The 9,182-nt window shown below is 31.2% G+C and overlaps 1 pseudogene; it reads right to left on the bottom strand.

Moving 5' to 3' along the window:
- Nucleotides 1-1,395: 1,395 nt before the first annotated feature.
- Nucleotides 1,396-2,171, bottom strand: LOC143074030 (uncharacterized; annotated as a pseudogene).
- Between the last annotated feature and the right edge of the window lie 7,011 nt (nucleotides 2,172-9,182).

Raw genomic sequence — 9,182 nt, 5'->3', positions numbered from 1 at the left:
ATAAACTATATGAGATATCTTATAAACTATATGAGATATACTATAAACTATATGAGATATCTTTTAAAATATAAAACAAATTTTAAAAAATACTTGCTACATTTAAATGCTGGAAATTTCTTAAAGTCAATATTTTATATTGATTTCACTTCTATTTTAGGTTACAGAACAACAGGCAAAATTGGCTGTAAAGGAGACAAGAGGACAATCCAGCAATAAGAAATGGTTTTATTTAAGACAGTGGAGGATAACGGCATCTAGGTTTGGAGAAATTTCAAAGATGACCACAAGGAGAACTGTACAAAAACTATGTCAATCATTGTGTTCTCAAACGTTCCTAAATGTAAAATATGTATTGCATGGTAAAATGTACGAGCAGAAGGCAATATCACAGTTTGAACAAAAGTTTTAAATGAAATGTCAACCATGTGGACTGTTTATATCTGCTGACAAACCATTTATTTGAGCTTCCCCAGATGGTTTAATTGGAGATGATTGTGTTATGGAGGTGAAATGTACATATACAGGACGAGATTAGAGTATTGTGCCAGGAGTTAATTTTTCTTTCTTGGAATATGACAAGGAAAACAATATAACATTAAAACAAAACATCAAACTATTAAAACCAAATACAGGGTCAACTTTTCTATCACAGAGAGAACATTGTTATTTCATTGTATTTACATTTAAAGACCTCTTTGTTGAGAAAATTGGAATTAATCATGACTACTGTACTGGTTGCCTGCTTCCATAGTTGAAATTATTTTACTCCAAACACTTAAGGCCATATATTGCCTCAATGCTATAAAAAATTAATAAATTATTGAGACTGTAGTTTTTAATTGGTTATCCTCCCTTCTAATTTATAATCAATTCAGTGAGCCCCCCTATTTTTGTGGATACTTCTCAATTCACGAACCCCCGTGAAATATTTAATTATGTTTCCAGATGCAAAAATTGATATCCTACTTTCCCTAAATACAAAAATTAAATCCCTTTTTACATTAATACAAAAAAAAAAACTTGTAAAATCCTTCTACATTTTAACCAGCTCTTAACCTAGATTAAGAAAAATACATATACATTCCATATAACAGATAAGGGTGAATTTGAATTCGACTAAATACCAATAATGCTGGACTTGATAAAAAGCACCTTTTAAGATTATCACAATCTCTTCAATATTGATTGATGTTGAAACATTGAAAAAATTAAATAAACATGCTCAAAGCAATGAAGAGCATTAGGCACCGAAACTAGTTAAAAAGTATAATTACATTTTTTGTAATTAGTAGATACATTCCAGGAGTATACTTTGAAACTATTAAATAAGGTAAATTTTACTATCTTTGGTTAAATTACAATATTAATATAAAAATAGGACCCTTTGAAAATCTAGGTAAATTTATCAACAATTGCATTTTGAAATTTGTCAATGCAAAACAAACAAATACAATTCTGTTACTCAGTGACAGTTTTGTGTTTGGTAATTCAGATTTAAGAATTTTGAAACGTTTGGCTAATCCTATTACACGTTCTATATGGATACCCTTGGATGCAACACGTCTATCCCTCACAATTTCTTCTGGCTCTAGTTGTGATTTTCCTTTCAGTATTGTAGGCGTATTAACTTAAACATTTTTGTTTGCAAAAAGGTCTTGAACCAAAATACCTCGATCCGCCATAATACTATCCCCAGATTCAAACCTGGTATTATCTAAAAGACTTGAGTCTTCAATAGTCTGCCTTGTCATTGATAGATCCCCCATAGCAGTCTGAAATATACGATATAGCACCTCTTGGGGTACACCCTACCATAGTTTTCACAGTATTTTTGTGCTTGTAGGAAGACCAAGTCACACTCTGAATGTTCAGGTCTTGAGGATAACTCGAGTCCTTTGAAATTTTCTTTGAAAATCTTCTGGCATATGCTTTTCAACAATGTCTCTTGATGGCCAAATATTTAATTCATACAGTTGAAAATAAAGGGAGTAAATCCAGATATAAAAAATTCTAGCAATGGTAGAAACAGATAAATTATAAAGCAATGATAATTCTACATCTTCTTTGGCACATCTGAGTTTTATCAATGTTATAAATAGCTGATTTGCTGGATGAAGGGTTGAACATTGATATTTGAGCTCATATGCAACAGGACCTAGTGCATGGAATAAGAATAAGATTTTATTTAATAGCGTTTAAAAAGAAAACTTTGTTCCACATGCAATCACATTCATTGAGTAAGTTGGCCCATGGCAAACAACCAAGTCTCCATGTTGCAGATGTGACCTATAATTGGTTGTATTTACAATTTGAGTAACTTTGTTGTGTGAGTCAATGCCCAATGTTGAAAGCTGCACTGTGACCTTCATGCATAATTGCTTATTTTTGTACTTAATGTATTCAATGGAGAGTTGGTGCCATTGGCAATCATAATACCACATCTTCGTAGGTTAAAATTATTTCAATTTGTGCTTCATTAAACCTGGAGTGAATACATGCATGTAATAAAACAACACATTGATGACAAACAGCTAATTATAGATTATGAGCCGCTTACATTTTTTACATACATTCGTAACTCCCATATACATCAATTTAACCTAAGTAGGAGATGACAATACATTTTTCTTTTTATTTATGAAATTATCTGAAATTATTTTGACCCCCAACTTTCCATTATTATGATCATATTATTATTTTAAAAAATTTGGATTTTTTTCCTATCTATTAAATAATGCCATACTCACATTCCCTTTACTTGTAGTCTTCTTGAAAATGAAAAACGAAACCACAAAGCAACACCACGAACTTTAAAACACAAATTCATGCTAAAACAATAACATTTTTTTTGGAACAATATGTCGGTCACCTGTGATAAGGATTGTGCCCGATACATGTGATCCTTGAAAATTTACAGGTTTTTAGAAATACTAATTATAAAAATATACACAATGATATATTAGAAAAGGTAAAACACAAGCTTGAACAGTTAATGTAACTTTTGATATCAATACTAAGCTACTAACATGAATGCTGCTTATAATTAACAGGGAAAAATTGATATATTTTGTTTATTTAATGTTTACCTTCCACCCCTAAAAAAGCACTTTCTGGTCACAAAAAAATCCAACTTCTGACATTATAATGTATGCCGATAATTTTAAGAGTAATAGAATACGAATAAACTACCCGTAGATCATACAAAATTTACCTAATAATGTCTCCTTGTAATTATTTACTGTAAAATGTTGATGACAAACAATGTCGTGTTTTCCCGGTTTCCATAGACCTTTTGTAGGGTCAGATCTTTTAAGGGCAACCCTCCACTTAAGACACAGCTCAGGATTTGAAGGGATTTTGTGACTACTACTCAAAGAACATCCTGGGACACAACATCTTGTTCATTTGTTGTTGGCATCTTGTTATTACCTCAGGACGTTAGAGAACGCCATACATTTACATTAGATACAAGCGTCTAACTGATAAAAAAACCCGCTCAGGTAACCACCGCTAATCTTCCGGATGAAATTGGTGATTATTAACTATTGCATCTCTCCATCTAAATTTGCATGATTCATTACAAAAACTGTTATCTGCTATATCCAATTCCTAAATAATCGGAGGCACTCGATATACTTTAAGCAAACTTCCACCTATTATATCTATCATGATCTATAGAATAACTTGCTGACAATATTGACAAAGGGTATTTTACATTGGTTTTAATGGTAGTAAATTGTTGAATTTGTGATAAAACGTGTATGCATATGCAAGAAGTTTGAGCATAAATAGTTAGATAACGTCTATCATCGAAATTACTTGAAAATATACTGTTCCATCAGAGATATCATAATGAAAACTTTGGCGATTTGATCATGTTGATGAAAACAAAATAGGAAAAAGTCTAAATTTTAATGCAATTCGTTTGTTACGATAATATTCATTGGATGTTGACAAATATTTTGAGGGGTTATATTCCACGTTCTACCAGTCCGTTACTAAAACAGCAACCACTTTGAATTCCAATTTTTTAGGGTATGTCATTTTTCAATTATTAAACAAGAAAGTCACATTTAGAGCTTCAAAATCTTCTTTTTTGTCTATATTGAAACCATTCTGAAGCGTACGAAAAGTATAAATACGTCTAGTATTTATGATTGACACCCAGAGTATACATCTGACGTCACATTGTTTGGATGCAAAATCGATGCAACAGTTTTGCGGACTTTTTCATTTATTGCATTTTGAAATTTATCATAATATGTTGCATTAGAATGGAAATAACGGTATTGTATTTTAAGCTTGGTCTTCGTTAAACTTAATTATACTGACCTATCTCCGCTCCGCGTCGCTAGGTAAACTGAATTCGCCACAGTAAAATCTACGTTTTACTAAGGCCAAGCTTAAAATACAACACAATTATCTCCCAAGCTTAACCTGGAGTAGAAATTAGAGATTTGCGTTCGGGATATAGACATTTTGATTTAATGCGTTCTTCAGTTCATAAGAGTAAACATTCATTAAAACAATTTCTTTATTGGTATACGGCCAGTAAGCCTGTAATACCTCTTGGAATAAACGTCGAGTTGTCAACCAAGATATGATATATAAATGCATGTTGGGGATTTTCATGCGTTGTAGAAGACCCTTGGTAGCATTTTGTTGATTTTACTGCTCTTTGTTTGGGTTGTTGTCTTTTTGACAAAATTCCCCATTTCCATTTTGAATTTTTTGTAACCTAATTTACCAAACCAGATTGCATGAATATTATCTAAAAGAAGATGTTTTTTGATAGCCAATAAGACGACTATTCATCAGCGATCAAATGGCGTAGATGTTAGCCGTACGGCCTTCAATAATACAAAGAGAAAGATTAATACCGCAAAGCTATAAGGTGTCTACAATAACAGATGTAAAACTAATAAAAATTAGAAACCCAATTTATGCACAAATTAATCGGGAAACAACTTTGATATATAGGCATATAAAGAAAATTAATGGTTAATATGTTTGCCGGGTCCCACATTCACTTAAGCTAGCTAGGACAGTGGTGTTAAGTCACAACTTAAGAACAAACTATAAATGTTATTTGCAAATCACGAAATAAAGAATACTCTCAGTTACTAAAAGCTAATAAAAATTTAAACAAAATAAGAAAAGTCGTGTATCCACGACAAATGGTAAAGTAAATACACATGTTTATATTGTAAGAAATAAACTCATCATCGATACCAGTATTGAAATTGTGTACGCCAGACGCGAGTTTCACATAAAAAAAAGATTCATTAGTGACGCTTATTTCCCTTACTATATTTTTCAGAATTTAAAGTGTTATTATTTAATTAAAACAATTCAACAACTGCAACGTTGGTTTATGTTTGATTAAAGTGATACCATTCATGATCTTTGAGAGTAAAGGTTAATGTCATGATTAAAGGTGATATTATTATCTGTAACGGCTCCGATAGAACGATAACAATTCCTAAATGACTGATGTTTGTAGTGTGAAAGGTATAGAGTTTATCTAACACGAAATTTAAGTAATTTACATACTGTGAGTATAGATATGGTATCTATTTCATGTGTCGTGTGGAAGTTAGACATATCTTTATCTTTAAAACTGATATGTTAACCCAGACAATCAACCTTTGTTGTAACAGTTGTTTCATGTTCACTTTATATTTTAGATTGATATATAAAGTTGCTATCTAGTGTTTAGGATACAGGATATATATATACAACTAGAGGGGCACAAATGTTTCTAGTCAGAGACAGATATAGGACTACAAATAAGACGACTGTGTGGTTTGGTAGATTATGTCGGATTTAAAAATCAATTAAGTAACTGAATTTCTTATTTCAACTAAAAGATCTCATTATACCTGACTTCATGAGAATCTAAAAATTACAGTTGTTTTTCTTCATCTTTTTTTTTGGGGGGGGGGGGATTAAACCCAGAATCTTTTTGTTTTGATTTTTTTCCTCTCTTAAAAGAAAAATGAATCTCTGGCGTTATTATAACTTTTCATCGAGCAAAAATTTAGGTTGACAAATATGTGAGATACATTTACGACCGTTTTGTTTTGTTTTTTATGCTCGCCTTCCGTTTTTCCCGACGGAATTGACTGACAATTGGTCATGACGGGACTTTTTGTTACTAGCTATAAGATAAGGGTATTGCTCCTTTCTGTTTGGTGTAGAAATTCCTGTAGCTGCCTACATTTACTTCATTATAAATTAATGGATAGTTTTCCCAAGGGCAATCATTCCAAATCGTGTTATAAATTCTATTAAAGCACCAAAAAAGGCTTTAACTCCAGAAATAATTTTGGAATACAGAGTAAATTCCTCAACTTATTTAATCATTTTACACAAAATTATCATACACGTCGAAAATGTCAATGGTAACAACTATTTTGTTAAGATCTGTACCTGTTCCTCTTTTAAAGACACTGATATCAAACGACACTTATAGCAAGAAATTGATTTTGATTTTTGTCTTTCTTGTATCAGTCAGTGATGTGCCTTAGATTTTCATTGTTTTTTATTTAAAAAAAATGCACATAGAAATGAAGTCATTTTTTTCGTTTTTTGGAAATTAGCCTATCTTTCTTATCTGTATTGGTTTTTTATACTCTATTATTGTCATTGTATCTATAATTCGGGATTTTTCAATGCTTACGTTACTTCTCACACATTATTAAATAAAGGTTTGTCATCGATCTCGAAAATTCTTGTTGTAATTGCACAACAAATTAAGACCAACACAGCCCATATAAAAGCCTCACTTTTAATACATCATCAATCAGAAGAAAACTTTCGATCAATGGAGGAAGATATTGAAAGATTCGATATACACACAAACACATATTTTCCAATGCTTTTGGGTGATTTTGGGCGAGACGCAATTAGACTGTTTTCTAACATGCCCAACCAGTTTGTCTGCGCTGCCTTCGTTTCGTACAGGGAAATGGAAAATAGGGACATACACGTAATTACAGACGCAAGGGCACAGTTACGTTTTCCTGATCGATGTCGTGACGATTTTCGAGATAACTTTGTGTCAAACAATAGATTGGTTCTTTTGTTAAATCTTCCAGTTGCCGAAACAAGTGTCCACGGAGAAGCCAGATTATTAGACTGTGATTCAAACCTTTGTTAGGAAATACACAACCTCTACAACTTTGAACATGAAAACAATGCAAACATTTTTCAACAGATGGAAAAGCAGTTTTTCGATGAATTCGGAGACCAAGAAAAATATTTAATATGCATGTTTTCTTATTATATTCCTTGTACCATCCCAAGGCACAATTGTGCAGAACTTATACAAAAATATTCCATAAAGCATGGAAAGCCCATTATACTATCATATGAGCGTGCCTTTAAGAATACTAACCTAAAATTGGCTCGTTAGATTTTGAAAACTAACAATAACGTTTTGTGTGTACCTCCTGCATACTACAGACATGAAAGTACGAATGGAACTCACAAAACCATATGTACAAGACAAAGACGAAAAAAGAATGGTAAATCATCTAAATCTTTTATCAACTATTACCTTGATTCATTTGATCATTTCGGCCAAGGAAGAGTGCACGATGCTTAAGAAAACGTCGTTTATAAATCAGTTTAGAATTAAGTTATAGTTGTCAGAATAATTACTGTGTTGAGTTTCCAAAGACTTAAACATGAACACTTCAGAAGTATCAGAATAGAAGGACACTTGAATTACCAGCCCTATAGAAATGGAAATCCGTTTGCGATGTGAAAATCAGATACCTGGTCTTTCTTTGTAAATACTGTGGAAAGACATTGAATATTTTCCCATACCACTGATGTAATGTCCGTGAACGGTTATCGTTATAAATGCATACATCATGGACATTTTGCTCACATGTGTATATTTTTTTCATGAAGTCATGTGATAACCAAAATCCATAGAAGAAGTCAAACATGTCAAAATAAAACTTTCAGCAGGACAGCTACATAATCGAAAGTTTATTGAGAAGAATTATGCTGAAATGCAAGACTGTCATTTAATAAGACAACTAAAAGACGAATTCAGAGACACAAAGTAGATTATTCTAACTGTATAAATGGAAATCAAAATTTGCTTAGTTAACTTTCAATCGCCGAAAATTAAAGTGTACGAGTTAGAACATTAGAGATCATATTTTGATAAAATAAAATGTATTATACATTAAACATTTTATTTATTTAAAGTGAACTCTTTCTTGATATTGTATTATCAATTAATAATTAATATGATTCATTCTATGATAGGCATAATAAGTGAATATTTTAAATAATATTTGTTTTAATCATGAAGTATTCTGAATATCTTTTGAATTTACTATAAAATGTTTTATATTATATAGATACACTCATTATAGATACAAGGACTAAATTTTGTATATACGCTAGACGCGCGTTTCGTCACAAAAGACAAATCGGTGACGCTCGAATCCAAAAAAGTTAAAAAGGCCAAATAAATTACGAAGATCATTGAGGACCAAAATTCCTAAAAGTTTTGCCAAATACACCTAAGATAATCTATTCCTGAGGTGGAAAAGTTATTCCATTAATATTTAATGTTAATTTTTTTTTTTAAATATAATTTAAAAAAATATCGTTGATGTTATGTTTGGATATTCTGTAAATATCATGTTCAATAAATGAATATCTTTTATCATATATTATATTTGTTGTCAAAATAATATCAACTTCTAATCTGATTATTGATGTAAAAAAGTAGATTTACTTTGTTAATGAAAGTCCAAATTAAGAAAATATTTATATCTTAACAGCTGATCAATTAGGACGTTTTTTTATTAAAAAAAAACAAAACAAACTCATCAATAACGGTTAATCAACACATTTTAAAACAATTGGGTATACAGTAAATTTTACGACCATCAAATAATACCAAGACATCGGCATTCATGTATAGACTTCAACAATTGACAGGTAACTATGCATGGCTCTACATGGTCTACAGAAGTTCTAAATATGTTTTTAAAAAGAAAGATCTGCACTGAGATTAAATTTCATGACAAACTTTCAATTATAATAAACAAACTGAATCACAGATGTGATTATGTATAACTCATCACTAAAGTGAGAAGTTAACAAAAATCCCAATCAGGTGAACGAAACACACACCATTACGTAAAAAT

Source organism: Mytilus galloprovincialis, chromosome 5, assembly GCF_965363235.1.
Source record: "Mytilus galloprovincialis chromosome 5, xbMytGall1.hap1.1, whole genome shotgun sequence".
NCBI lineage: Eukaryota > Metazoa > Mollusca > Bivalvia > Mytilida > Mytilidae > Mytilus > Mytilus galloprovincialis.
This window is presented reverse-complemented; position numbering and strand designations above follow the sequence as displayed.